Source organism: Schistocerca nitens, chromosome 4 (genome assembly GCF_023898315.1).
Source record: "Schistocerca nitens isolate TAMUIC-IGC-003100 chromosome 4, iqSchNite1.1, whole genome shotgun sequence".
NCBI lineage: Eukaryota > Metazoa > Arthropoda > Insecta > Orthoptera > Acrididae > Schistocerca > Schistocerca nitens.
The window spans coordinates 541,858,116-541,884,541 of NC_064617.1; the positions used below are offsets into that span (position 1 = coordinate 541,858,116).

The 26,426-nt window shown below is 42.9% G+C and overlaps 1 pseudogene; it reads left to right on the plus strand.

Annotated features, from left to right (window-relative positions):
- The window catches only part of LOC126253683 (prolactin-releasing peptide receptor-like), a 370,946-nt pseudogene that overhangs the window by 114,382 nt on the left and 230,138 nt on the right, over positions 1–26,426 (plus strand).

The window sequence follows — 26,426 nt, forward strand, 5'->3', positions numbered from 1 at the left end:
CTTCCTGTTTACTCAACACGACAAACTGCCGCGAACTGGAGTGGCATAGTTGCGCTTTACGGAGAGGTAAACATAAATCGGATAAGTTGTGTTGCGAACTTGCGGGCTGCAAGTATCTCGAGCCACGAAATTGCTTCGTTGTTGGTAAACATTTATTCACTACTACACAGACAGCCTTTCTACTTCAGAGGGGCCAAGCTGGGTAGACGCTTGGTCTTAGGCGCCTTCCCACGGCTCGCGCGGCTCCCCCCGTTGGAGTTTCGAGTTCTCCCTCGGGCATGGGTTTGTGTGTTGCCCTTAGCGTAGGTTATTTAAGTTAGTTTGAGCAGTGTGTAAGCCTAGGGACCGATGACCTCAGCAGTTTCGTGCCATAGGAACTTACCACAAATTTCGAAAAGTTTTTATTTCAGAGGGATACCTCGACACCGTTCTACTCGTTTCTTGAGCCAAACACAATGCAGCTATACAATGTAGGCTTTCACGGCCGATGTTGTCTTCAGTTAAAACTTCCGGGCTAAGAGGCCGTGGTCGATGTATAAAATTTCCAGCTGACGTTTAGTCTCCATCTGCGGGAGACATCTGCCACTGAGGCTGCAGGTACTCTCGCATTTATAGAGCGCATAGAGGGCACCACCATTCGTCACGTGATGCCGACGGTATGCCTATCTTTGGAAGGCGTCATCATTCTCGATTAAGAGTAATCGATTGTCATTCTGCTGGCTCAACGTCGACATCCATGTTTTGTACAACTTTAAAACTTCCTCTTTTCCATTGAAATTGTTGTGGTGTTTTTGAATTTCTATTGCTTCTCTATACATGCGCGCATGATAATGGGATGTTCGTGATAGAACGCATGTCTCATTAAATTTAATTTCATGACTCCCATCTCGAAAAACATGTTCAGCTACGGCCGTTTTTTCGATGTGTCCTAAGCGACAGTTTCCTTTATGTTCGGTTAAGCGGGTATTTACACTTCTTTACGTTGTTCCAATATATACTTGTCCACAACTGCATGGAATTTTGTATACCTCAGGTGTTACTGGGGGATGTCGGGCGTCTTTTGCAGTTCTTAAATATTCCTTAGTCTTCTTGGTGGGTCGGAAAATTGTTTCGATCCCATACTTGACCAGAACTTTCCCGATACGGTCCGTAATCTTATTAATAAATGGTACAAAAACTTTTCCAGTAGGTGTCAGTTGTTGCTCTGGACTTCTGGCTTCTTTTCTTCTTTGATGGAGGTATCGATCAATTTCCTTACTTGTATATCCGTTTTTGATAAAGGCTTACCGTAGGTGATTCAGTTCACCTTGTAAGTAAGACTTCTCGCAGATTTTGTTGGCTCTGTCTACCAAGGTTTTAATGACACCTCTTTTTTGCCTAGGATGATGGTTAGATTCCTTGTGGAGGTATCGATCCGTGTGAGTGTTCTTTCTATATACCTTGTGGCCCAGCGTCCCATCCACCCGTTTAATTACCGACACATCCAAAAAATTGAGTTGACCGTTGCTCTCTTTCACCGTTTTAAACTGTATCTTCGGATTAATGCTGTTCAGGTGCACCAAGAAGACATCTAACTCTTCTTCACCATGAGTCCACACTACAAATTTGTCATCAACATAGCGGTACCATTTAGCAGGCTTTTTACTGGCAGTCTGCAGCGCTCGCTGTTCGAAGATCTCCATAAATAGATTTGCAATAGCTGGGCTGAAAGGGCTTCCCATCGCCACCCCGGCGATCTGTTCGTAAAACTCGTTGTTATACTGGAAATAAGTTGTCTTCAGGCAGTGTTTAAATAAAGCCACTATGTCAGTCGTAAAAATATCTGCTATATATGAAATAGCTTCGTTTACAGGCACCATGGTAAACAATGGCACTACATCTAAACTCACAAGAATATCACTTGGGCTGACGTTAATCTCCCTCAGTCTTTCAATAAAATGCTCAGAGTTTTTAATGTAACTGTCTGTTCTGCCGATGTGTGGTTCCAGCAAGCAGGTAAGATATCTGGCCACCTCTTGTGTTGGTGATCCTATGGCACTCACAATCGGTCTCAATGGGACCTGTGGTATATGCACCTTTGGGAATCCATAAAGTCTGGGTGGATAAGCTTCCGTTTTGCAGAGTTGTTTTTATCATTCGTAGAAAGGGAAGAGTGTTTCACCAATTGATTGGTATTACTCAAAATTTTGGTTGTAGGATCCTTCTGAAGCTTTTTGTACGTAGTGGTATCCAAAAGGTCACGAATATTCTTGTTATAATCTTCGGTGTTCAGCAAAACCGTAGCATTTTCTTTATCAGCTGCAAGTACAATAATGCTCTTATCCGCATTGATCTCCCTCAGTGCCCTCCTTTCCGATTGAGACAAATTGCTGGTAGGTGGTTTCGCTTGGCGTCATCTTCTGGCTGTTTCAGTCCTGACTTCATCCGCGGAGTGCGATGGTAACAAACGGATTCCTGCCTCCACATTCGCTATAATGTCCTCCGTAGGAACCTTTAGTGGCGTGACTGCAAAGTTGCCTCCTTTCGACAGAATTTAATGTTCCTCTTTTGTTAGTTCTCTCTCAGACATGTTAATCACAGTTCGAGAGTTGCCAGCGACTGATGTTTCACCTCTGCCTTTCTGTAGGCCATCGAATTTCCTCTTTTGCCTATTAGTTGCCATTTCTGCACTGAGCTCCATGGTCCTGAACGTTAGACAGTCCACCTTATTCCAGTCATAACACTGCATTATGTTACTGATATATAAATGGAGATGTAACAGCTTACTGCTAGTTTCCGCTAGTTCTCGCCGGGTATGGTGAATTCGTTCCCGTAGCATCGCTAGTTCCATGCGGTTGTAAATACGGTGCACTTGCGCCGAGTGAAACATTCTCCTCGCCTTCAGAAACTTCGGCACTGTCGCGGTGTCCCAGCAGCGTAGCAGGAAAGTAAGCGTACACAGTTGTTGTGCTTTCTTCTTGCGCAGTCCCTCCAGTCGCCGAACCAAAACTGACACTTCCTCCCCGTAGAGGCGTTTAATCATACAATGTAGGCTTTCACGGCCGGTGTTGTCTTCAGTTAAAACTTCCGGGCTGAGAGGCCGTGGTCGATGTATAAAATTTCCACCTGACGTTTAGTCTCCATCTGCGGGAGACATCTTCTGAGGTCGTCCGGCTACTGCCACTGAGGCTGCAGGTACTCTCGCATTTATAGAGCGCATAGAGGGCACCACCATTCGTCACGTGATGCCGACGGTATGCCTATCTTTGGAAGGCGTCATCATTCTCGATTAAGAGTAATCGATTGTCATTCTGCTGGCGCAACGTCGACATCCATATTTTGTCCAACATTAAAACTTCCTCTTTTCTATTGAAATTGTTGTGGTGTTTGTGAATTACTATTGCTTCTCTATACATGCGCGCATGATAATTGGATGTTCGTGCTAGAACGCATGTCTCATTAAATTTAATTTCATGATTCCCATCTCGGAAAACATGTTCAGCTACGGCCGATTTTTCGATGTGTCCTAAGCGACAGTTTCTTTTATGTTCGGCTAAGCGGGTGTTTACACTTCTTTTCGTTGTTCCGTCCGCAGCTCGTGGTCGTGCGGTAGCGTTCTCGCTTCCTACGCCCGGGTTCCCGGGTTCGATTCCCGGCGGGGTCAGGGATTTTCTCTGCCTCGTGATGACTGGGCGTTGTGTGATGTCCTTAGGTTAGTTAGGTTTAAGTAGTTCTAAGTTCTAGGGGACTGATGACCATAGATGTTAAGTCCCATAGTGCTCAGAGCCATTTGAACCACTTTTTCGTTGTTCCAATATATTCTTGTCCACAACTGCATGGAATTTTGTATCCCTCAGGTGTTGCTAGGGGATGTCGGGCGTCTTTTGCAGTTCTTAAATGTTCCTTAGTCTTCTTGGTGGGTCTGAAAATTGTTTCGATCCCATACTTGGCCAGAACTTTCCCGATACGGTCCGTAACCTTATTAATAATCGGTAGGAAAACTTTTCCAGTAGGTGTCCGTTGTTGCTCTGGACTTCTGGCTTCTTTTCTTCTTTGATGCAGGGCTCGATGAATTTCCTTACTTGTATATCCGTTTTTGATGAAGGCTGACTGTAGGTGATCTTAGTTCATCTTGTGACCGTAGTTCATCTTATAAGTAAGACGGCTCGCAGATTTTGTTGGCTCTGTCCACCAACGTTTTAATGACACCTCTTTTTTGCCTAGGATGATGGTTAGATTCCTTGTGGAGGCATCGGTCCGTGTGAGTGTTCTTTCTATATACCTTGTGGCCCAGCGGCCCATCCACCCGTTTAATTACCGACACATCCAGGAAATTGAGTTGACCGTTGCTCTCTTTCTCCATCGTAAACTGTATCTTCGGGTTAATGCTGTTCAGGTGCACCAAGAAGACATCCAGCTCTTCTTCACCATGAGTCCATACTACAAATGTGTCATCAACATAGCGGTAGTAAGTGGATCCGTCTTCATTCTACTCCAGATTCCAATAATGCCATATAGAAGGGTTAGACCTCTTGTAGGATGAAGTTAGTTAGGAGTTATACCTACTTGAATAAGGGTTATTCAGTGCGAAAGTTGACTCGGTAAATGTTAGGGAGATTAGAGGTAAAATTAATTTTAAACTGATTTGACAGTGACATCATTTGTATCTCAGAGTATCAATTACATAGCGAAGAAGCGTTGAGGCTTCCTTTAGAAGGGTACATGTGCCCAATTTCTACGCAAGGGGTTCATTACAGAACGAAGGAGAAATCAGTCTATTCGAAATGTAATGTTTCATTTAAAAGAAAAATCATAAAGACCAAATATTTCAAAATTGTGCAAAAAATTAGAATTTTCACAAATATGATATTTCGCTATTGGTCTCGAAAGATCATCCATTTCGATCTGCAGGTTTGTTTTCTCTCTACACGATGTACTAGTCTCGGTTCTTAAGAAAGACATGAAGTGGATTTTATCATGGAATGTTTTCGCAAACTGCGAATACGGTATCACGATATCTATGGAAACATGAAAATTTGCGCCTGAATGGGAATGGAATCCGGATTTCCCGCTTTTCGTAAGTCGTCTCCTCAGCAACTTCCGCTATCAGAGCACACTCCAGGTCCGAAGCAAATCTCCGTATGCCCCATTGTCTACTCCCAAAGTGCACAGTTATGTTATTCCCGCTCAGTGACTTATTTATTTTCTCGTGAGGTTGCTTTGGCATGAAAAATATTAGCACAGTGCCTATATTAGACAGTATCTGTATAATTCGATACAGACGTGTGTGAAGAAACATTACATCGAACTATACAGACACTGACAAATACAGGCACTGACAAATACAGACACTGCACTAATGGATTTCGTTTTGGAATTTCAAGATAATTTCCTTCTTATTCTCCAAAGAAAATATTTACTTGTATCTTATAGCAAGTTACAGACAGGGTACGTTCGAAAAAGAGTGTAGGGAAACAGCAGCAGGATGCTACACTGTTTTCTAATTGAGGGACGCAGTGTGAAGTAAAACAGTAGTGATCTGCCAGATCATGATGCACAGACAGTAATACCAAAAAGAATCAAGATGGAGTCATATCGCAAAGTACTGACAGACAGACTGCAATGAAGACATCAGGAACTAACCTCTAAAGGGAAACTTCACAAGAAGTCGAAATTACAGACAACTTGAACAACAAATATATTTCTTCAAACATTTATCACTTTCTTTGATAACTCTTTCTCACTAAAAAATTGCAGGCAGATACGCAGTACTAGTAACCATCAGATGTGGATAATTAAGGGATTTAGAATATCGTGTAATGGAAACGGGAGCTGCGTCGTGATATGAAGACAGGCAGTGTGGTTAAGGAATTTCACTACAGACAAAGCTGTGCAGTACAGAAGAATATCAGAATTAAACAATGCGTTGCACCAAAAGCTCTCAAGATAAAATTAAAACAATATACTGTCAATTGTGAAAGAGGAATCAAGGCAAGATATGGGTGCTCAACATATGAAACCTCTCTTGTGCGAAAATGAGACTGTTAATTGTTCGCCATATTTCTCTAATATGTATAATTATCAATTCCTTTCGATAGCTGGCAAATTAAATCAAAATATTGGTTGTTCAAGTAGATACGCAGAACTCTTGTAAGCTGGTGTTCCGAGACAACTACATCACATGCAGCTAAAGAAAACAGGTATACATGAAAGTGAATCAGTTATTAAGTCGCTAAAGAGTAGAAACTGGCACGGGAATGATGAAATTTCAAGTGGCATTATGAAGATCAGTGCAAACTATATCAGTTGTGCAGTTGTGTATACACTCACCAGTGCAGTGTTCCTGTGCAGTTGGTCTTTCAGGTGTGATCAGACTGAAATACTCATTAGTGAAACTATGTAATAAGAAAGCTGAAAGAGATAATGTTTAAAATTAGCGGCCAATGTTGACGTTCACAGTGTTTTCGAAAGCAGGACGTAAAAAAGTAGTGGAACATTTCCGTACAAGTTTGCTGTCGGACCCGCAGTTTGGTTTCAGGAAAGGATAGAATGTGCTTTCTTTGATTTAAGAAGAAAATTGATTACGTTGTCAATGGGACATCTATGTATAATTGGGAGCATTGCAGGATTATGGTAAAAGTTCAATAACGGTTCACTTCATACCTGCAAAATAGGACGCTGAAGGTTGCTTGCCAGTGTTAACGAACAGGGGAGTATTGAATCTTGCTACAGCCATGTAAACAAGGAATGTCATGGTGTTCTGTTCTGTAAGATTGATTTTCACTGCCTAAGAAAAAAATTCGCTCAAAACGGGAGGAGGTAACAAAATGAAATTTGAGAGGATATGTAATGTTACAGCAATGATTATAGCGTCAAACTTACAAAGACCTTGTCGGTTTGAAACGACTTATCAGTATGGTGTTGCACTCCCTGTGGTCCGGATGCATGCACTGATTTGTTTGGGAAGGGTGTCATCAAGCCGTTGTATTCTATCCTGAGGAAAGCCCGCCCACAACTGCTGTACCTGGTCCTTGACATCCCGGATGCTGTCTGTGGAACGAGCGGATGTCCTAGCTAATGTCTCACACGTTCTGTTGGAGACAGATCTGGGGCCTTGATAGCCACAAGAGTACCTCATCATCAGGAAGACAATTATAGATACACGTGCCATGTATGAATGAACATTGTCCTGTTCAAAAATAGCCGGCCGCGGTGGTCTCGCGGTTCTAGGCGCGCAGTCCGGAACCGTGCGACTGCTACGGTCGCAGGTTCGAATCCTGCCTCGGGCATGGATGTTTGTGATGTCCTTAGGTTAGTTAGGTTTAAGTAGTTCTAAGTTATAGGGGAATAATGACCACAGCAGCTGAGTCCCATAGTGCTCAGAGCCATTTTGTTCAAAAATAGTACCACGGTACTGTCGGATGCGACTCCAAAACATAGGAAGAGCGTGACCTCTCCCCAGATCGCCAGTCGCCACCATACTAACCGAATAGGATCGTTTGAGCTGATAGAGTGCAGGATTAAGATTCATCGCTGAACACTGTGCGACGCCATTCGGCATGAGCAGACCATGGTTCCCGGTCGTGGCACCATATCAGACGCAGCCGTTTGTATTGGGGTGTTAACGGCAGCCTAGGCATGGCACGGTGATTCAGCAGTCCAGCTGCTGCTAGTCTTCAGGCAATGGTGCAGGGTGACACAGAATGTAGCAGGAAGTCGATTCCTTATTTTCGGCTGGCAGGCACAGATGAGAAGGGATTTCTACGTGCTTGGCCCACAATATGGCGATCCTTTTGGTGGTCAGGAGTGGTCAACCGGAATCTTGACGATGAATAGGTCTATGCCTCTCCTCACTTTCGCAGGCAATTCTACATAGGGTCTTGCCACATCCGAAAGCCACACAAATCTGTATATTGCACGATTCATCCAGCTGGCCAAGTGGAAATCCACGATGGAGCCACTTTCAAACTTTCACTTGCTGATGATGTTTCCTTTCACTAGTATGCGACCTCTCCGTGCTATCGAGTTATGCCTCAACATCTGACGCTGTCCTTGCCCGTTATATACACTACAAGATCTGGTTACATCATCTAGCATGGAGAACACTAATGCACTCCGGTATTCTTTATTCCTGTCACAGTAAACAGCAACTCTAACCGTTTACAAATGCGCTGACGATGTGAACGTGTAAGGAATAAGAAGTTACATTTGCATCCGATCACGTTCTGAGGTGTGGGGTTGATCTGTTATTCTGTTATTCTGCGCAATGGATTAATCTGAGATGTAACCTTTACCCTGTGGCTCCTGCAAGATGCAATTTCCACCCCCCACACTACTACAGAAATCAGACAGACGCTCCTAACGTTCTAAAGAGAAATGCCTGAAAATTTTTCAGCAATAAATATCTTCTGGAGTCGTCCGCAGTAAGGAAATGGCACAAAAATTGACAAAATTTCTTACGTAACTAGTGGGATACTTGGGTACTGGAGTAGTGCTAGTTAGTGTAAGAAGAACATGGAACTAACGAAAGTTATTATTTATTTTGCAAAAATTCTGAGAAATCGCAATGACACTTTTAGTTATGAATTGAACAAGTTATATCCTGGTTCTTTTCGGAATGTGAAGTTACCTTTCAAGGGTAGGATTCGCAAACGAAATTTCTATGCAAAGTTTAAGATGCTTGTTACCTTGGCAGAATGGCTGAGAGGTGCGCCTACTCAACTTGAATAATTATCCTTTAGAATGTTGCTAGGTACTGTCGAGGCTGTTGCATGTGAAATCCAGTGAAGTGTACTGTTGTGGAGGAAATATGGGACTCGCAATAGGTGTAGTGCACAATACCGTAAGCTGCGATGACTGTTGTCTGCGCCGCTCGCTGCTGACAAATAAGATAACTCTCGTTCTATCTGGATTGACCTTCGCCAATCAAACTCTCCCTATGCCTTGATGAAGGATTCCTATTCGCCCCTAGTCTAACTATTGGCGTGGTACACCGGTCAGGCCGGCCGGAGTAGCCGTGTGGTTGTAGGCGCTACAGTCTGGAGCCGAGCGACCGCTACGGTCGCAGGTTCGAATCCTGCCTCGGGCATGGATGTGTGTGATGTCCTTAGGTTAGTTAGTTTTAATTAGTTCTAAGTTCTAGGCGACTGATGACCTCAGAAGTTAAGTTGCATAGTGCTCAGAGCCATTTGAACCACACCGTTCAGATAACCAGTCCACTGCGATGCCACTCAAAATTCACTTGCAGGTGTTTAACTATAACTCTGTCCGTTCACACCGCACAATATGTGTGTCGGCCAACACAGTGAACAACGCTTAATCGCAAAGAATCAATACAGAGTCGCCCTTTGATTTGCCCTCGACAAAGGTGCTCTCCCAGTGAAGTACTGAGGAGAGACTTGTTCCTCGCTCTCTCGAGTACACGTACAAGTGTGCATGCTCTCGTTACGTGTTCTCGCTCCAAGAGCGACAATGGAACAGCGCTTCTCCACGCCAGACGCGAAGAGGTATATCTTTCGGTCTCTTCCATTATTCCTTCAGCTCAAGGCGTCAGAAATATCGTCTGCCAATCATCATTGCTCTTCTAAAACGGGAGAATGACGTTTCGTTTAAGGCGACCAATCCGGAAACTTGTATTATTTTATAGCTATTATGGTTCAAATGGCTCTGAGCACTATGGGACTTAACATCTATGGTCATCAGTCCCCTAGAACTTAGAACTACTTATACCTAACTAACCTAAGGACATCACACAACACCCAGTCATCACGAGGCAGAGAAAATCCCTGACCCCGCCGGGAGGAAACTTGTAGCTTTGGCGTTTGGCGTTTGCTGTCTCCCTGTGAAAAATCTCTGAAACTGCGTGCTATGTGTAAAGAATGCGTAGGCTGGCTGCTCCCACACAATGTAGCGGAATTTGCTTTTAAGCCGAGCACGGGGTTGTTCCCCCCTTTCCACTCGGGCCCACACTGTCTGCTATGGGCGGTCACCAGCCGACAAGGGCTGGGTCGCCCTCTGAAGGGACTGGTGTCCCGTTGTGCGGCCTCTCTCCCAAACTAAAAGCCTCTGTTACCGTCGTGTCTGGAATGTATGTGTGCACACAAGCCTCGAGTATTTCAACCACGGTGCACTCACTTGTCAATTGCATATCGTTTACATGAATTATACAACATTGACTTTATCGTATCGAGTTTGGGTTCGAATGAAGCGTCTTGATGTGTGGAATATGATTGTGAGGGCGGAATATGTAAGCACTGAAGGTCAGGAGACCATGACGTCTTACAGTGTCTTCTGGGTGCTTCACTTGTTTAGTCAGGCAGAGTATATCAATGATCTGCTACTAAGCAGATTTTTATTTTTGTAAATCACACAAGTGTTGTTCTGTTTGAGACTTACCCAACGTAGTTGCTACTTCATTGATTCACGGATATGTTGTGGAAGCTGCACAATATTTGAACAGGACGTCGTCATCTTCAGGTTCTTACTGACGTGTTGCTGCAATGACTCACCACTATATATGCTGACTCGCTAGAAAAGCGCAGGTGCCAAGGGGTGGGGCTATAATGTCATCGTAGACGAATCATAGAGCACAGTGACATCTATTGCTCCCTGCCAGAGAAACGAGCCGCGGTCTTCGCAGTCGCGAAGCGGGAAAACCGCGGCCGCAAGCTCCCTCCATCCGAGCTTTGACTTGACCATGGAAGCGGAGAAAAATGGAGGTGTCCTGTACTTAGATGTCTTGGTCCGCAAAAAAATGGATGGTTCTTATGGTCACAGTGTGTTTCGCAAATCAACTAACACTGACTCATATTGATGAGCTGCGAGCTGCCATGACTCATCTCAACGCAATGGCATGTTGTTGGCTCTCGTGCATAAGGCTAGAATTATCTCAGATGCAGGGAGCTTATCTGCAGAGCTTAGCCAACTTCACTCTATGTTTGTACAAAACTGGTAGTCTGATAAACAGATCCGTAACGCATTTCAACCTGCACACACTAAAGCTCAAGAACAGCCAGCAGAAACAGAGAACTCCGCGAGGATGGCTTTTCTATCTTATTTTGGTCTTCTTTGTCCTTCAAGTTTACCAGACTGTTTCAGGAACACCAAATAAAATGTGTCCACCGTCTCCAGTGCGAGTGCTAACTATGCTGGATTCTGTCAAAGACAACCTTGGTCTAAGGAGACCAGGGATGTATAAAATCCAGTGCCAGTGTGGGAAATCGTACACTGGCCAAACGTGTCGCACTGCTAAGGATAGATGCGCTGAACATAGACGTCATACCAAACTGCGTCAGCCAGAAAAGTCTGCTGTGACTGAACACTGTCTTGGCACGGGATACTGCGTGAACTACGGACAGACAAAGATCCTTTCGTCCGCTTCCACGTACTAGGATTTCATCAATAAAGAAGCAGTCGCAATACGTATAAGTAACAACCTGATCAAAAGAGACACGGGATTTCAACTCAACAAGGCATGGGAACCAGCACTGGTGGTACTGAGGCATCGTAGGCTGCAGACGAACGAATCCGAGTCACACAGACGGAGAATCGGAGTCCGCACACTTAAACTGTGCGCCAACACTACCCCCGCGCGCACTGGGCCGCTATTTGCGACCGCGCTTTCCCCGCGTCGCGAATGCGAAGACCGTGGCCCGTTTCTGCGGTAGGGGGTAGGCGCCGTGCTCTATGATTCGTCTACGATGATGTTATAGCCCCATCCTTCGGCTCCTGCACTTTTCTAGCGAGTCAGCGTATATATTGACGAGCCATTGCAGCAACACGTCAGTAAGCACCTGAAGATGACAAGCAGCAGTCTCGTTAGAATATTGTACATCTTCCACAACATTACCCGACATGACGTGCGTGAACCAATGAAGCAGACGCAAATGTTGTAAAAAACACGGAACTTAAATTAATGATGTAGCTAAGAGGATAGTGGACCAGATGAGCTCGTGGCTTTCAGAAAACAGATTAATGCTTCGCTGTAACAAAACATAATACATACATGTTCTGACACGGAACTCCTGTAAAATCGAAATTTAATTGTCCGAAGGTCTTCAAACAGTGCGTGAAGTCGAACGTTTTAAAGTCGTTGGAATGAGGATAGATGGAAAACTAACTTGAGAGTACCATGTTGAAGAGTGCAGAAACTGAATGCTGCTATCATCATCATAAAGGTTATCTTCATTGTATCTGGCACTGAAACGCAATAGCTTGTTCAGTCTACTTACTTTCTTCATCTTCTTCCGTTTTAATCTCTTCGGAGTGCGATGAATCAGCCACTTTTTTTGTTTGTGTCCAATATTTCTGCACTCTCTCTCACTTCCTTCTCTCCTCTTATGAGATGATGTATTTTGACTTTATTTTAAATGTATCTTGGGATCTCATTTTTTTGTCTTTACTACTTAGCTGTTCTGTCGAGTAATAACTTCTATATAATGGTTAATTCTCTTTTTTCATTTATATGAAAGAGTGGTGTCTGTTCTCTCAGACATTTCCGTTATTTGACTGCACATTGATTCTTCCTGGGTAGTCTCTCAAACTTCAACTTACTTTCCATCAATACCAAATTGAGACCTGAGTCTATACCTGCTCCTTGGTACGCCTTACCACCCAGTACATGATTTCGAAATCTCTGCCTGACCATGATGTAACCTAGCTAAGATCTTCCCGTATCTGTCTGCCTTTTCGAAGTACATATCTCTTGTGATTCTTGAAGAGAGTATTCGCGATTACTAGTTGATATTTACTGCAGAACTCTGTTGGCGTTTCTCCTCTATCATTCCTAGTATCAAGCCCACATTCTTTCTTCCCATGAAACCGCATTCCAGTCCTCCATTACTATTAGCTTTTCAAATGGTTCAAATGGCTCTGAGCACTATGGGACTCAACTGCTGTGATCATTAGTCCCCTAGAACTTAGAACTACTTAAACCTAACTAACATAAGGACATCACACACATCCATGCCCGAGGCAGGATTCGAACCTGCGACCGTAGCACTCGCACGGTTCCGGACTGCGCGCCTAGAACCGCGAGACCACCGCGGCCGGCTATTAGCTTTTCATCTCTCTTTAGTTACTGAATTACAATTCAATATTCACATATACTTTCACTATCTCTTCATCTTTCGCTTGCGACATTGTCATACATACCTGAACTATCTTTGTCGGTGCAGGTTTGCTGTCGAATATGATGGGAACAACTCTAATACAGAACTGTTCTCAGTAATTCACTCTCTGCCCTACCTTCGTATTCATAGTGAATCCCAATTCCGTTTCACCGTTACTTGCTAGTGTTGATATTGCCCTATATTCATCTGGCAAGAAATCCTAGTCTTTTTTCCTTTTCACCTCACTGACTGTTACTATATTTAGGATTTCTTATTTCTCTTTTCAAATTCACTACAACATTCAGACTTCTGACATTCCACACCCGGACTCGTAGAACGTTACTATTAGGTTTGTTGCTGATTCTGATTGTCATATTCACCTCCTCCTTGGTTTTCAAGTAACCGAACATAGACATTTCCAGTGAGTCATCGGATCAGTTGGACCAGAGGACCCAATCTCTTCCATGTAAACACAGCCCACACCCTCATCGGGCCACCACCAACTTGCAAACGTTGTTGATAACTTGTGTCTGTGGCTTTGTGGGGTCTGCATGCTTTGTAAGGTCTGCACCTTGCTCGACCGCTACCACAGGTATTATCAACTGTAATCGGGACTCATGTGAACAGGTCACGGTTCTGCAGTTCTCCTCCCAGGAGAGGCGCTACAGATGACGTCGCTGCTGTTAGCAAAGAGACTCCGCTTCGGTTGCCTGCCACCACGGCCTACTACCGCCAAATTTCGCAGCATTGTCCTAAGGGATGCGTTCATCGTAGTCTGGCATTGATTTCTGCCGTTACTTGACACATTGTTGCTTCTTTGTTAGCACTGACAGCTTTTCTCATAAGCCGCTGCTCTCGGTCGTTAAGTCAATCCGTCGGCCACTGCGTTGTCCGTGGTGAGAGTTAATGCTTGAAATATGGTATTCTCGCACCCTCTTGGCGCTGTGGATCTCGGAATATTGAATTCTCTATTTTCGAAATTGAATGTCTCATGCATGTAGCTCGAAGTAACAGTTAACGTTCAGAATCTGTTAATTGCCGTCGTGCGGCTATCATTACATCTGCATCCACATGGTTACTCTGCAAAACACACTTAAGTGAGTGGTACATAGTTAATCGAACTACCTTCACAATAATTCTCTATTATTCCGATCTCGAACAGCGAGCGGGAGCAAACAAACACCTACGTCTTTCCGTGCGAACTCTTATTTCGCTCATTTTATTGATGATCGTTGATCCCTACGTAGGTCGGCGTCAACAAATTATTTTCGCATTCGGAGGAGAAAGCCGGTGATTTAAATTTTGAGAGAAGATTCCGCCGCATAGAAAAACATCTTTGTTTTAATGATGTACACTCTAAATTATGTATCATGCCAGGACACGCTTTCCCCTATTTCGCGATAATACAAAATGTGCTTCACTTCTCTGAACTTTTTCGATGTGCTTCGTTAATCTTATCTGGTAAGGCTACCAGACCGTGCAGCAGTATTCTAAAAGAGGACGGATTAGTGTGGTACAGGCAGTTTCTTTAGTAGATCTGTTACATTTTCTAAGTGTTCTCCCAATAAAATGCAGTCTTTGGTTCGCCTTCCTCATAACTTTTTCTGTGTGTTCTTTCCAATATAAGTTATTCGTAATTTTAATTCCTAGGTATTTAATCGAACTTTCGGCCTTTATCTTTGACTAATTTATCGTGTGAGGAAGTCTAACGGATTACTTTTAACACTCATGTGGATGACCTCACACTTTTCATTATTTAAGGTCAATTACCAATTTTCGCATCATTTTTTCTAAATAGTTTTGCAGTTTGTTTTGATCTTCCGATGACTTTACTAAACCATAAACGACAGCATAATCTATAAAGAACCTAAGATGGCTGCTCAGATTGTCTCCTACATCGTTTATATAGAAAAGGAACAGCAAAGGGCCTACAACAGTACCTTGGGAAACGGCAGAAATCACTTCTGTTTTGCTTGATGACTTTCCGTCGAGTACTACGAACTATGACGTCTCTGACAGGAAATTACGAGTACAGTAACATAACTGAGTCGATATTCCACAAGCACGCAATTTCACTACAAGCCGCTTGTGTGGTACAGTGTCAAAAGCCTTCTGGAAATCTGGAAATACGAATCAATTTGAAATCCGTTGTCAATAGCACTCAACACTTTGTGTGAGTAAAGAGCTAGTTGTGTTCCACAAGAACAATGTTTTCTAAATCTGTGTTGAGTGTGTGTCAATGGACCACCCTGTTCGAGGTAATCCATTATGTTCGAACACAGTATATGTTTCAAAATCCTGCTGCACATGAATCGCATGAGTGCAAGGACAGCTCCTCCAACGCACTGCCCTTTAAAACCTTGTGTAAGCGGTACTACCGTCATTTGTATACGTGCATATCGTTATCCCAAGATTTTGTCACCTCAGTGCAAATCGGGCAAGTGGGGCATGCTGCGCACTACAGCGCGATGCAGTAGGACTCGTTCCTGGGAAAAAATACAAAGATACAGTTGAACGAAGACTTCTGTAGACAGCAGGCTGACGAACCGATAAATGTTTCAGTAATATTTTTCAATATTTTATCGCGTTATGTAAAATCTTTAATTCCTTCCTTACGGATTTTCTAATCACCATTCGGTACTGACTGTTTCCATGACTAAGTAACTGTGGCTCGTACCGTCGTACGTAACCTAGTAAATAAACAAATAAGAAGCGTTATAACGTCTATATTAACTTCAATTATGTATAGAACTCCTGAAAATTCATTTTCCGTGTCAGGGAGGTAAGTTTTATGTGAATCGAGTAATGCTCCAGGAAACGTCCTTGTTTAGCTCCTAGTTGTTTTGTGAGCGATTCCTACGGTGGTTTACAGTTTGTAATCAGTCGTAAACTTACTTTCTTATTGCTGGTGTTCCGGTAAATATTTATGTTACTTTTCTACTTGGTGGGGTGTTTTAATACAAAATCTCAACTCTATACGTCTTCGTTTTCAGGATAAAAGTTTCTTTCTGAAATTTAAAACTGTATATCTTTCAGTTTTTAGTTCTACCATGCTCTTGTTAGTATTTCTGGAAATGATACTGTTTTTCTGTTGGCGTTACAGTTATGGCTTCAGTTGTCCTACACATCACAACTCACTTCTGCCATAATAGGGTGTTCCAGATTCGCCGAAATATTACATGTTATATCGGTTCTCAGACGAAGTGCGCGATATAGTATTGTCTGCCGACCGTGAGTCCTAGGTGGTTTGGGAGACTTTTCTACTTTTATATTGTTCCAAGAAGGACCGATAAACCGATCTCCAGAAGTATGAACTTACATCGTTCCCTACGGACTGCTAGAGAACTCCGGAAACCCATCCTGTGCTATAACAGGATGGCTTCCCATGTGGGTTAGCAGTCTCTCTCTCTCTAAAGGAAACCTCTCCTCTCTCCCGTCCTGCATATATTTGCTGTATAGTGTATAAACATAAGGTAAATACAGTAATGTGCATGGATTGTAGATTTCTGGTCGCAGCATCTCGTTGTAGACGCATACCATCACTATTAAGGAAAGTAACAACGAACTAACATCAGATAAATTTTATGTGTATCCAGTGTTTACATAAAAAAACCTTGCAGAATACCTTGTTGAAAGTAAAGATGGCAGCAAGTCAGGCATAAAAATTTTATTAATTAAAAAATAGGGTCGTTAGTGGTTTCGAACCGACAGGTACATCTCAGGTCTGTTACACATGTTTACTTCATGTAATTTTTGTAGTGCATAAGATACTGGTGTGTTCCATTTAAAGTGAAGTTTTTGCAGGGAGATTGTATCGCACCTCACAGACCAGTATATTAAAACGTAAATATTTTTTTTTTCGATTTTAACAGACTTAACGACGAGCTGAAAAAACGTTGCCTGCTAGGTAGACAAATTAATTTTTTGTATGCTAGTTACGCCTAAAACCCGTTGTCGTTTTATGTAGACTGAAGTCCTCCGCAGAACTGTTTCAGATGGGGTTCATAAATAATGCAGAATGGATACATCCCGATTTTGCAGTTGCACTCACCTCTCTACTTCAACCAAATGGACTTTCGGACACACAGGCGACTGTCAACGTCAAGATAATGTGACTTAATGCGCTAGTGTTTTCATAACATTTTGAATCTTCCTCTCGCAAAATTTACGTCCAGCTACTAGACTAGTCAGAAAATTTAGAAATAAAGTAAGCAGTTCTATTGCTAATATTGAGAAAGGATTCACCTGTAACTTCATCCAGCAATTGTTTCATCTGTCAGTTTTCGAGAAAGTAGAACTTTGCCCATAATGTCAGTTTTTCTTTGTTAACGGAAATAGGTATGCCTGATACAGAAGTATTGTATTGTAATGTTTTCTATTGTTTGAATAGCAAATTTCCTAAGTTGCCGTAAATTTTGTTTTGCGAATAACATTTTTGTTTCCAGCAAAATGCCGCCATTTTTTCTTTGCCCATAATATTGTTTTATTATAAGTAACATTACTGTGGTGATTGTCAGTGTATCTGTGACTCCTTTGATCTAAATTTTTACGTGTACTGATGTGCAAGTACAGAGGTTATTAATTAGGCGCTTCATTAGAAAATTGAACTAATGAGGTTATTAACGGTACACAAACAGGTTATTAGTGATGTCACATGAGCTCCGTTAATGAGCGATTTAGAGGAATAACCTCTGACCTTTTAAATGGCCCGTCCCGGATTTCAATTAAAATTATTTAAGGGATGTTTAATTTTGAAATGTAAGTGCGTAAGTATGAACGCTTTTGACTGTCAAAACCTTTAATGTTTGTATATGTCTGTGCTAACCAGACGAATAATAAGAATTTCAATCATTCATGGGCTTCGTTTATCATGCTGTGAATTATTGGTTATGTACACCATGGACGAACATGATTACACGGTTCTAGGCGCTTCCGCCCGGAACCACGCGGCTGATGCGATCGCCAGTTCAAATCCTCCCTCGGGCATGGATGTGTGTGATGTCCTTAGGTTAGTTAGGTATAAGTAGTTCTAAGTCTAGGGGCTGATGACCTCAGATGTTAAGTCCCTTAGTGCATAGTGCCATTTGAACCAAACATGATCACACAAAACAAGAGGCGATTTATGTGTCACACTTTCTCAGATATAGACGGCCGGTGTGGCCGAGCGGATCTAGGCGCTTCTGTCTGGAACTGCGCGACCGCTACGGTCGCAGGTTCGAATCCTGCTTCGGGCATGGATGTATGTGATGTCCTTAGGTTAGTTAGGTTTAAGTAGTTCTAAGTTCTAGGGGACTGCTGACCTCAGATGTTAAGTCCCATAGTGCTCAGAGACATTTGAAACATTTTTTTTTCTCAGATATAGGAGTGGAGGGCCTTAATCACTGTAGCACCACACTCGGCCAGGGTTCAAGCGATTAGATGAATGAAAAAGGTTTGATTTACTAGACTTTACAGGAAAAATAAATCAACTAGTGGAATGAAATGTTTGTTTTTCCTAAAACTTAAAAGTGCTCAGAACAAGTTTATGGGCCTTCACCAGGTGGTCAACATCAACCTGCTGAGGCACGAGGGTACTATTTTCCTCGTACCATTATACAAGATGAGTATTAAATGGGGGACCAACTTCAGACTATTCTGACAAAAAAAAAAAAAAAAGAAACTTAAACTTTCATGTCAGTATACTCGGACGGAAAAAAATCGCAGCACCAAAAAATAATTAATCTAGAGTAATGAAATTTATGGAATGCATTTGCCTGGCTAACATATTTAAGCCATTAACAATGCAAGATCACATGCTAATATAAGCGAGAAATTAGCCATTGCAAATGCGAAGTGGTGGTCCATTACAAATGTAAAACGGTAGTACTTTGGTAATAGGTGTAACCAATAAAATATTGAATGTAACCATGGAAACGCGCATGCGTTGTGTTGTACAGGTGCAGGATGTCAGTTTGTGTGATGGAGTCCCATGTGGCGTAGTACACGGACGGTTAATTCTGCTTGTGGATAACGCTGGAATTTTGTGGATAACGCTGTCCTGTGATGTCTCATGTGCGCTCTATTGCAGACAGATTTGGTGATCGAGCAGGCCAGCGGACATATTGACACGATGCAGAGCATGTTGAGTTACAACAGCAGAATGTGGGTGAGCGTTAGCCTGTTGGAAAACACCACCTGGAATGCTATCCGTGAATGGCAATACAGCAGGTCGAGTCACCAGACTGACGTACAAATCTGCAGCCAGGGTGCGTTGGATAACCACGAGAGTGCTTCTACTGTCGTGCGCCCAGCACGCAGACATCTTACAAGGGAACCTCCCCATCGCACCCCCCTCAGATTTAGTTATACGTTGGCACAGTGGATAGGCCTTGAAAAACTGAACACAGATCAATCGAGAAAACAGGAAGAAGTTGTGTGGAACTATGAAAAAAATGAGCAAAATATACAAACTGAGTAGTCTATGCGCAAGATAGGCAACAACAAGGATAATTTGAGCTCATATGTGCCGTGGCCCCGTGGTTAGCGTGAGCAGCTGCGGAACGAGAGGTCCTTGGTTCAAGCCTTCCCTCGAGTGAAATATTTAATTTTTTATTTTCAGACAATTATTATCTGACCGTCGGTCCGTCCGATGCGAGGTAACTGACATCCACAAGAAAACCTAAATCGGGCAAGGTAGAAGAATCTCTTTACCCGTTCGCCAAGTGTGCAAGTTAGGTGGGTCGACAACATATTCCTGTCATGTGACGCACATGCCGTCACCAGTGTCGTATAGAATTTATTAGATGTGTTTTCCTGTGGAGGAATCGGTTGACTTATTACCTTGCGATCAAATGTTTTCGGTTCCCATTGGAGAGGCACGTCTTTCGTCTACTAATCGCACGGTTTTGCGGTGCGGTCGCAAAACACAGACACTAATCTTATTACAGTGAACAGACGTCGATGAACGAACGGACAGATCATAAATTTGCGAAAATAAAGAAAGTAAACTTTTAGCTCGAGGGAAGACTTGATCTGAAGACCTCTCGTTCCGCAGCTGCTCATGATAACCACGGGGCCACGGCGCTCCTCAGATCCCACTGTCCTTGATGTTGGATATCTTGCTCATGGACTACTCAGTTTGTATATTTTGCTTATTTTTTTCATAGTTCCACACAACTTCTTCCTGTTTTCTCGATTGATCTGTTTTCAGTTTTTCAAGGCCTGTCCACTGTGCCAACTTATAACTAAATCTGAGGGGGGGGGGGGGGGGTGCGATGGGGAGGTTCCCTTGTTAGTTGCAGGATCTCAACTGGCCTCCTCCTAGCCAACACACGGCCATCACCGGCACCGAGGCAGAACCACCTTTCTGGGGTTCATCAGAAAACACAACAGATATCCACCCTGCCTCTAATTAGCTCTCGCTTGACACCAATGAATTCGTAGACTGTGGCGCTTTGGGGTCCGTGGAATTCATGCTGTAGAACGTCTGGCTCGGCACTGTTCTTGAAGTAACGGATTTTTTGTGTCACTGTGGTCCAGATACTGCTCAAATTGCTGCTGCAGATGTAGTACTATGCGCCAGTCATACGCCGAATGCGATCGTCTTCCCTCTTGGTAGTGCCACGTGGCCGTCCAGAGCCCGGTCTTCTTGCGGACGTACATTCTCGTGACCACCCCTGCCAGCAGTCGCGAACAGTGCTTCATTCCTGTCAAGTCTTTCTCCAATATGGCAGCAGAAACATCCAGCTTCTCGTAGCCCTTTTACACGATCTAGTTCAAACTCCGTGAGGTGCTCATAATGGCGTCGTTGTCGTCTTAAAGGCATTCCTGACTAACATCAGCTCATCATATCGAATCTCAAAAGAAACTAACACTCACGACCGATACTGAATTATATCCTCATAGTGGCGCTACTAACGTCACTCTTATGCGACTGGTGCGAAATTTGAATAGGCATCAAATGGTTCAAATGGCTCTGAGAACTAAGGGACTTAACTTATGAGGTCATCAGTTCCCTAGAACTTAGAACTACTTAAACCTAACTAACCTAAGGACATCACACACATTCATGCCCGAGGCAGGATTCGAACCTGCGACTGTAGCAGTCGCGCAGTTCCAGACTGTAGCGCCTAGAACCGCTCGGCCACCCCGGCCGGCTGAATAGACATCAACTTTCATTTAATTTGCACAATTTCTTCTTGATGTTGCGATATTTTTTCCGTCAGTTTATGTCCAGATAATGTACTGTGCGCCTGCAGTGAGTCAATTAGGTGTGGCACATTATATTATACATTACGTGCGTTTAATTTCTTTCATGTTAGAAAACGTATTCATGGAGGGTGTCATACGATGCCATACAAGACAACAAAAGTCAAATTACGGACTGGCTCACTCTTAGGAAAGTTCCAGGCTGTAGCCGAAGAGGCACAGGCTACACGGATGCGCTATTGAAGGGTCTGAATATCTTCAAATAGTTCACTGTACCCGTCACTTTCCAGCGGAAAAGATCAGCGCTCCGTCATACATCAGCCACATTCCCAATTGTATTGCTAGAGGCACATTTTACAGACAAAGGGGCAGAGATTTCTCCAGGAATGTCGTGTATGTGAGTCTATTGTGGGGTTGTAGCAAAACAGATGGTCCAAGGAGGTGGTCGCCACTAATCCCTGCCCGAATGTTCATAGTAATCTGTTGCCGATGCGACGGATCTACCATTTCATCGGTGATCTCAAGTGGCCCTCTTGGACGAGTGTGTAGATCTTTGATGCCATCTCTACCAAGAATCGCTTCGTCAGTGAGTAGTGATAAAGACAGAAATTCCGCAGAGATGGTGATCTGGTGCACTACTCACGAAGAAAATCTTTCTCATTAGGGTGAACACATTACAACTGATAGGGATAGTATCGGATTTAATGCAGAAAATGTAATACCGTCTTTCACTTGCTCCATGTTGACCGACCACGTGCATGGAGCTTGTGCTGGGGTGTTCTCAGTATCGTGCAGAGCCTGTTGTCCCGTGGTCCGAAAGAGCTCATGAACATACATACACACGCCGGAAGTAGGATGCAAAGGTTTTCAGAGATGGGTGGTGCTGTCCATTGGGGTAAGTGGCTCGGTTTATTTGTATGGCGTGTCGTCTGTTTTCACGTGCTTGACTGTAGACGTAAACTCGTGGCCTGATTCTGGAATGAATAAAGGGGCCACCGATTGTGCTTAGACTTAACTAAAAACAAGCAATCTCCAAAACAGAGAATAATGTTCATTAGTTCCATTTACACTGGAAAATACGCGTTAATTAATTAATAAAATGTGATGTGTAATGTAATGTACCAGTATTAATTGCAGACTTACCGTCCGCTCCGGTCACATTTTGATATTAAGTTTTTTGTTTCTTTTTATGGGGCGAAATAAAAGATTCCGTTCCACGGTTTTACAGTCCAGAATCGGTATGCGAATAAGGTAAGGTGGACTTGAGGATTAAGAGAATCATCCCACCGAGGCACCAGGTTGAAGATGCTCGTTTGCTAAAGCACCGAGTCTTGCTGCGTGAAGAAGTCCGTAACTGCCTGCAACAAAAAATTGTCCGACTGAAATCGTCTACCCTTCAAGGCCTTTTCAAGTTATCGATGGCATGATAGGGAAAGATCAGAACTATAGGGTGGATGCTCGAGCGTCTGGCACTTGAGTTTGCGTAACTTCTGCGTTACAACTTCTGCGCCCGGCGCCTCGTGCCGAATCCCGACCAAGACTGAACTTGGTGCACATTCCAAAACGGTGGTTTTCGACAGCCATGTTGCCCCACACACATTCTTTATACGCCAATGGATGTCTACCGGTCTTTGTGCGGCAGCCAAAGAAACGAATAACAACACGTTCATCCTGTTTGGATGCATTTGGTAATAAAGTCAACGTAGTTCACGTTCCCGCATTTACCGCACACGCGTCGGAAAGACGCAAATGCGAAACTAATCCCTTGTCTAAATGTCGGTGCTTATATACCCGCATCAGTGTCGCGCAGCTTTACATATATGCTGCAGCAACGCCACCAAACGGAAACTTTTTGATCTCCCGTACACATCAGCATTTACCTCCGGAAGATTGTTCCGTAACATACGCCCTGTGTTTCTATATGTGTGTATGTATGTTCATGTTCCTGGCTATTCCTGCACTATACGTGTATTTTCAAACCAGAAAACGTAATTACTTCAAAACGATGATCGTGGATTATAGTTCAAACAACTACCCTCAAAGAAATAGTTCCTCTGCAGGTATCTTCTGCTTGGTGAAAAATGAGAAATAAAATAAAGGGCGCAATTCCGTCGCTCTGAAACCTCTGGCTCATTAGAATTGCGCAGCTGAATATTACTGGGAATGGAACCTGTGAAAATTCGAAAGAATATCATTGTATTCCGAATACATTTGCATACAATGAAGCGACAAGCCCTTTACCCTCTCAACGTGCTCATATCGTAACCTTATGTTTCCAGAACCATACCGTTCTCATTCATATTCCTGTCGCTTATTACGCCGACCGTTACCGACTACTGTTCAGCCTGTAGTTCGCTTGTCGTAAAAATCGCGTTTCGTAAGTGGTCTAACACGTTGTTACACAAGTGGTAATAATGTTTTTTTATCATGACAGTGTTATTCTCTTAAATTCCCACAATTTCAAATCAGTAACAACAAAACAACACTCAAATGAACTTAACGCTCATTAACTCTAAAGGAAGAGACACAAGGAAAGAGACAAAAGGCAATGGCGCTCCTCAGGCCCAAACGGTCTAGAACCTCTCAGATTGCGCTCAACAGTGAGGTTATTTATTTACATCACGGCTCAGCAACTCAAACTTTTCTGGCACAAGGTTGTTAGAACAACCTTCACACTATTTCTCTACTGTTACATTATCTAACAGCTCGTGGAAAAATGAATATTTAAATCTTTCTGTACGAACTCTGACTTCTCTTATTTTATTAGGATGATCATTTCTCCCTATTTGGGGTGGCGATAAAAAAAAAATTTTACATTATGAGGAGAAATTTGGCGATTGAAAGTTCTTGAAAAGATTTCACCGCAACAAACAACGCCATTGTTTTAATGCTTGCCATCCTCTCGCTTATCATTTTCGTGACACTCTTTCCCCTATTTCGGCGATGATACAAATCGAGCTGCCCTTCTGTGGACGCCGTCAACCCTATCTGGTAAGGATCCCATACCACTCAGCAGTACTGTATCAGTGGACGAACAAGCGCAGTGTAGGCAGTCTACTTGGTAGACATGTTGCATCTTCTAAGTTTTACGCCAGTAAAACACAATCTTTAGTTTGGCTACTCCACAACATTACCTATGTGATCATTCCACTTTAAGTTGTTCGTAATTGTAACCCCTAGGCATTTAATTGAATTATCACCCTTTAAATTCGAGTAATTTATCGTGTCTTTTCGTACTCAGGTGTTGTGTCGCCATGTATAGAGGTCAAGTTCGATTGCATTAGCGCACATTTGTGTACAATTCGTATGTCGAGTAAGCAACAGCTGAGGTCTGGCTTTGATAACTTTATGTATATTTCCGTCACCGTCGATCTGTACGCATTCCTCTTTTTGTTGTAAGCCACAAAGTCGCAAGTGACGTATCTGTAAACGTTGGATGTTGTGTGTTAGAGTGGAATTTCATGTTTACCCACAGTTTTTCATTTTCAGTGTATCACGAAATTGTCTTCGCAATAATCAGCAAATACCTGTATATCAAGTGACCAGTTTCGATAGGTGTTGTGTATCAGCTGATAATGAGGATCACCTGATAATGAGACTTTGTCCCATTTTTAATAAGGTGTACAGATACTGGCTCTGAACTCCGTTGTGATTCTGTTGATTTGACGAAGTATCAGTGATAAATCTTTTCGAGTTTAAATTCAATAATTACAGTCACGGGGAAGCATCCAAATTGGATTTCGTTTGGCTATAAGTTCAACATATCCAAAAGGCATATTTTTTGTTAATAATTTGTCAATGGTTACCTACCGTTTGATGTCCAAGCTCATAGGTATGCAAATTTCACTTAACCTTGCGGAAATTTATGTGATTGTGGTTCTGTAACTAATTTCTTGAATTATTTGTGGTCAGATTGTGTTTTCAATGGAATACTGGGTCACGAATAATCGTGTATTACGGCATGCCTTCGTAGGTAAGACTTTTAACCCCTCATGGAAGTAGATCATTTTTAATACTCAGACACACCGCGTAGTCTGGAGATGATTCTAAGAACCCTGTGCCAGTCAAGTGTGAATTGCAGAGAAATGATGTAGATGTAGATGAATTACCTGATTGTTGTACGTTCCTAACAATCAGATATTCTAGGCCGTTTGAATCCAAGGATCGCGATGGGCTTTGTCTCTTTCCTTGGTCTCTTTCTTTCGAGTTAATGAGCCTTGAGTTCGTTTGGGTGTTGGATTTTTGTTACTAGTTTGGAACCGAGGAAATGTAAGAGAATAATACAGTGATGATATAAAACATTATTAGCAGTTGTTTAACAACGTGTTAGACAACTTACGCAACGCGATATAAGAGAGGTTTTGCATGGTAAGTATTCCGTAAGTCCTTAGCGGGCTTCCCGAGGTGTGTGTAACCACATGTCTACTAACAGGTCACGCAGATCACACTAACTGCGTTTCGGTAGTTTGTGGACGCGGAACTAGCGCCCAATAGCATATCAGAAGCGGATACATGTGACAAGGTAAGTCTGATGCATTGTTTGTAATGAGTTCACTGTATTTCCTGAATTTTGATCTTGTATCTTATATAATGCCCAAGACTTTGATGTTACACTCCCAGGTGGACATACATGTTCATTTTTGGCTATACGTTTATAGGTGAAGAGGATGATTTTTGTTTTGGAGGTACTTCGCACATTTATTTCATTCAGGCCTTTGGTAATATCCCAGGCAAAACTCAGCCTAATGATATTAAGCCTTCAGTTTAACTTAACACGATAACCGCTGCCCACCGCGAAACTGAATGGTACCTGGTGACATTGCGCTCTCTGGCGTGGTGTGGAAGGTACATAAGCGGAGCTGAGACGAGTGGAGAATAGTTTCAGCGGCGTAACTGGTCGCAAGGCAAAAATCGAGCTACAGGGGTTTGAGAAATTGATTTAAGGAATTATGTGACCTGCGGATAGACATGTGGAGCCGCATACGTCCGGAAATACACACAGAATCTCTGTCGTATTGAGATCGAAAGGTCAATCAACACGCTAGTAAGCAGGTGGTGTTAATATTTTGATTCATCAACGCAGCTGCTATCTGTGGAAGTGAAACCTCTCAATTATTTTGGAATTTTTGTACAGTACAGATTCTGTGTTTC